The sequence below is a fragment of the Lampetra planeri genome, chromosome 56, assembly GCF_965212315.1.
Source record: "Lampetra planeri chromosome 56, kcLamPlan1.2.h2, whole genome shotgun sequence".
NCBI lineage: Eukaryota > Metazoa > Chordata > Hyperoartia > Petromyzontiformes > Petromyzontidae > Lampetra > Lampetra planeri.
Window position 1 is genome coordinate 1,573,317 of NC_136162.1, and position 6,019 is coordinate 1,579,335.

Here is a 6,019-nt window from a genome sequence, read left to right on the forward strand (position 1 = left end):
TAAACTAACCCTGACCTAAACCTTGCCTAATCCTACCCCTTGGGTATAAAACCTATTCTTATTTTGTCATACTCTGATACTGCCAAAAAAAAGGTCCCATCCTGTAGCAGCTAACCCCGAGCTCTGAATGCCCTGACATTTTTTTTATTTTATTATTTCCCTTCTACGTGACTTTACCGAAAGAACCAAGAAGAAGTGGCATTGCCCTTGTACTGGTCGCCAGTTTGGCGGTCTCTGCTCTGACACTGGTGGTGAGACCAGGCCACGAAGAGAAGGCCGCTGTCTCTGTCTGCACGTTTGTCACCAGCACTGTGCGCGTGCGTGTGGTTTACGCAAAACGTGATGCCTTGCAAGAGGCATCCACGTGGGTGTGTGAACACCTTAACACACCTCCTGGTTTATGTTTTATTATTATTATTATTATTGCCAGGAAAGGAGATTATTTTTCCTACTCACTCAAAAACAGCGCTTTATTTATTTATTTTAACCCCCCTCCGTCAAAAAACCGAGTGGCACGTGCCGTTCGTCACGACCGGACCCTGACCCTCGACCCTTAACCCCGACCTCTGACCTATCAACCCTAAGCCGTGTTCCTCGCCAGATCCGTTACCCCCCCCCCCCCCCCCCAGAAAAACAACAAACCTATCCCCCCTTGAACCCTGATTCTCGGGACTTAATCCTGAACCCTACAACGCCCTTCAACCCCTGACCCCTGACCCTTCCCACGACCAGGTCGCCACACCACCACCACCACCCCCCTAGCGTAACAAATTCCACGCGGCCGCTGAGCGTGGGGAGAGGGGGCAGAGGTCGCCGCCGTTTCGACGACGCGGGGAGGGCGGCTGCCCGTCAGCTTCTTAACAAGAGCAAAAAAAAGGCCGAGAGGTGAAAGGTCAAAGTACCGGGTCAAAGGTTGCCTGGAGCGGTCGCTTCAGTGATTGGGCAGTCGGCTAGCCAGCCAGCGAGCACATGACGGCAACGGGCCAATGGGAAGCGAGCGTTGAGAAGTGGGGGGGGGGGGTGGAGGGGATGGAGGGAGGGTAGGGGGGAGGGGAGGTGGGGGGAGGGGGGAGGGGGTGGGGGGAGGGGATGGGGGGAGGGGGGGGTGGGGGGGAGGGGATGGGGGAGGGAGTGGGGGGAGGGGGGGAGGGGACGGGGGGGAGGGGGGGGAGTGGGCAAAGCACAGGGAACAAAAACCAGCAAGCAGAGGTGCGTTGTGCGACACCCAGCAGTGCATTGTGGGTAGATACAGGGAGGGAAAAACAAAAATAGAAAATGAAAAATAATTATTGGATTAGATGCGTTTAAAGAATAATAATAATAAAACTCTAATTTGTACAGCCTGCTATAGGACTAAAGCAAGTACAAAAACACGTATTCATGCAGTGATAATAATTAGAATAATCATCATCATTTTGTGACTTGTACAGCAATACCCCTTTTCCACTGCCACATCCGTGCCAGGCCAGCACGGTGCCTTCATGGCACGGGTGGCGTTCTACTGAGCACGTTTCGCCAAACCGCGCAACGCTGATCTCACGGGAAGACGTCTCTATCTGTTTCTGGGGCCAACCAGGGCACGTTGTTCACCCACGCGTGTGTGACACGTTGGTCGGCACGGTTCGGCTACTGCAGTGGAAAAAAAAAAACAACTGGGGCTGGCTCGGCACGGCTCGGAGGCGCAGTGGAAAAGAGGTATCGGACTCTGAGCTCAGATCTACACGAAGCATCACAGCCCTCACGGAGAGACCAGCTCCCAAGGCGGCACAATCAAACGCAGCTCTCCACGCTCGCACACGCACGCACGCTCGTTCGCACGCATGCACGCAAGCAAGCAAGCGGGAGAAGACGCGACCCAAAAACCATCGTCGCACGCAATCTCTCTCTTCACTGGGGCAGCTTCCTTTAGAACGGATTTTGTCAACGGGTTTTACTTAACCTGATCCCTCTGTTTGTCGTGGGTCAAAGCTTGTCATCAAAAATGTCGTCCACTTCCCGTTGTACAATCAATTCCACATTTTTGCACACGTGCTCAGGTCAGGTGACAACGCGTGCCTCTGTGTCAATTAATCAATTAATTCGCTGCTTTAAAGCAATTGACATTTTTGTATGGACGCCTTATTACTGATAGATTTGTGGAGGTCAAAAACGCCGCGGTCCATAAACTGTGGACAAAAAGCAGGCGCCGCGTGTCCCAGGCGCCATTGAAGTCCTCCTCGACCGCGAGTTAAACGAAGTTGTTCATAAAACCGTTGTTTTTAAAATAACAACTTTTTTTAAACGAGTTATTTTTGTTGTTGCGTTTAGATTTGTTGACGTTCTCTCCCCCCGCCCCGCCACCCCCCTCCTCGCACCTCCGACGACCCACGGTTGGCTACGTCCGGCACGCCAAGGAAGCTCAACTTGTACCAGAGGTCGCAACCGGGTACCCGATACCCGTACCCTACCCGATACCCGGCTACCCGTACCCGCCGGGTACGGGTACCCGCTTGCGACTCTGGTGCGGCCAGGTACGGGTAAGGAATCAAAACCCGTTTGCGACCTCTGACTTGTACTCGCACGCGTACAAAGCGACCGTGAGGATGCCACGCGCACCGTTCATATTTAGCCCTCGCTCACGCGGCAGCAGCAATCGTCGCTACCCCTACTGTTAGCGGACTAACGCGTAGAGACAGATGCCACTGGGGGTGCCCATAGGCTAGGCCACACGGCGGCAGCAGCAATCGTCGCTACCGCTACTGGTAGCGGACTAACGCGTAGAGACAGATGCCACTGGGGTTGCCCATAGGCCAGGCCACACGGCGGCAGCAGCAATCGTCGCTACCGCTACTGGTAGCCGACTAACGCATATAGACAGCTGCCACTGGGGGTGCCCATAGGCTAGGCCACACGGCGGCAGCAATCGTCGCTACCACTACTGGTAGCCGACTAACGCGTAGAGACAGCTGCCACTGGGGGTGCCCATAGGCTCGGCCACACAGCGGCAGCAGCAATCGTCGCTACCGCTACTGTTAGCGGACTAACGCGTAGAGACAGCTGCCACTGGGGGTGCCCATAGGCTAGGCCACACGGCGGCAGCAGCAATCGTCGCTACCGCTACTGGCAGACTAATGCTCCCAGACAAGAATGTGGGGGGCTGCGTGTTCAGTTCTTTCGAGTTGGTGGTCGAGGCAAGGCCGGACCGAACGAGCGAGCGGCGAGTCGCGCTCGCGACTTTTTTGTCATTGGGTCGCGCCTTCCCTACACAATAGCCGACAGCAACAATAGCAGCAACAACCACAACCACCACAACCACCACAACCATCACTACCACCTCAACCATCACTACCATCACAATCACCACGACCACCACCATCACTACCACCACAACCATCACTACCACCTCAACCATCACTACCACCACAACCACCACAACCACCACAACCATCACTACCATCACAATCACCACGACCACCACCATCACTACCACCACAACCATCACTACCACCTCAACCATCACTACCATCACAATCACCACGACCACCACCATCACTACCACCACAACCACCACAACCACCACAACCATCACTACCATCACAATCACCACGACCACCACCATCACTACCACCACAACCATCACTACCACCTCAACCATCACTACCATCACAATCACCACGACCACCACCATCACTACCACCACAACCATCACTACCACCTCAACCATCACTACCATCACAATCACCACGACCACCACCATCACTACCACCACAACCATCACTACCACCTCAACCATCACTACCATCACAATCACCACGACCACCACCATCACTACCACCACAACCATCACTACCACCTCAACCATCACTACCATCACAATCACCACGACCACCACCATCACTACCACCACAACCATCACTACCACCTCAACCATCACTACCACCACAACCACCACAATCAACCACGACCACCACCTCAACCACCACAACCACCACGACCATTACTACCACAACCACCACAATCACCACGACCACCACCACAACCACCTCAACCACCACGGCCATCACAACCACCACAACCACCTCAACCACCTCAACCATCACCACAACCACCACCACAACCATCACTACCACCTCAACCATCACCTCAACCACCACAATCACCACGACCACCACCACAACCACCTCAACCACCACGGCCATCACAACCACAACCACCACAACCACCTCAACCATCACCACAACCACCACCACAACCATCACTACCACCTCAACCATCACCTCAACCACCTCAACCACCACGGCCATCACAACCACCACAATCACCACGGCTATCACAACCATCACTACCACCACCACAATCACCACAATCACCACAGCCATCACAACCACCACCACAACCACCTCAAAATCCACGGCGATCACAACCACCACCACCACAACCACCACGGCGATCACAACCACCACCACAACCACTACGGCCAACACAACCACCACGGCCATCACACCCACCACCACCACAACCACCGTGGCCAACACAACCACCACCACGGCCACCACTACAACCACCGCGGCCACCACAACCACCACCACCATGGCCACCACAACCACCACCACAACCACCACGGCCACCCAAACCACCACCAACACACACCCCTCCCCCCCAGCCAAGTGAATAGTTTGTTCCAGATGAACTGTGGGCAACGCCCCCCCATGCCCCCCCCCATGCCCCCCCCAATGCCCCCCCCCATGCCCCCCCCCCATGCCCCCCCCCCACAACAATGAGGTCGCTTTGTTGGGAGCCGAGTCGCCGGCGAAACGTGGAGCGTCACCGCACGGAGTGAGCACAGCACCCTGAGTGATCTCACGACCCACACACACACTTGGTTCTCACTACCCACACACACACTTGGTTCTCACTACCCACACACACACTTGGTTCTCACGACCCACACACACACTTGGTTCTCACGACCCACACACACACTTGGTTCTCACTACCCACACACACACTTGGTTCTCACGACCCACACACACACTTGGTTCTCACTACCCACACACACACTTGGTTCTCACTACCCACACACACACTTGGTTCTCACGACCCACACACACACTTGGTTCTCACGACCCACACACACACTTGGTTCTCACTACCCACACACACACTTGGTTCTCACGACCCACACACACACTTGGTTCTCACGACCCACACACACACTTGGTTCTCACTACCCACACACACACTTGGTTCTCACGACCCACACACACACTTGGTTCTCACTACCCACACACACACTTGGTTCTCACGACCCACACACACACTTGGTTCTCACGACCCACACACACACTTGGTTCTCACTACCCACACACACGCTTGGTTCTCACGACCCACACACACGCTTGGTTCTCACTACCCACACACACACTTGGTTCTCACTACCCACACACACACTTGGTTCTCACTACCCACACACACACTTGGTTCTCACGACCCACACACACACTTGGTTCTCACTACCCACACACACACTTGGTTCTCACGACCCACACACACACTTGGTTCTCACTACCCACACACACACTTGGTTCTCACTACCCACACACACACTTGGTTCTCACTACCCACACACACACTTGGTTCTCACGACCCACACACACACTTGGTTCTCACGACCCACACACACACTTGGTTCTCACGACCCACACACACACTTGGTTCTCACGACCCACACACACACTTGGTTCTCACTACCCACACACACACTTGGTTCTCACGACCCACACACACACTTGGTTCTCACTACCCACACACACACTTGGTTCTCACTACCCACACACACACTTGGTTCTCACTACCCACACACACACTTGGTTCTCACTACCCACACACACACTTGGTTCTCACTACCCACACACACACTTGGTTCTCACTACCCACACACACGCTTGGTTCTCACTACCCACACACACGCTTGGTTCTCACTACCCACACACACACTTGGTTCTCACTACCCACACACACACTTGGTTCTCACTACCCA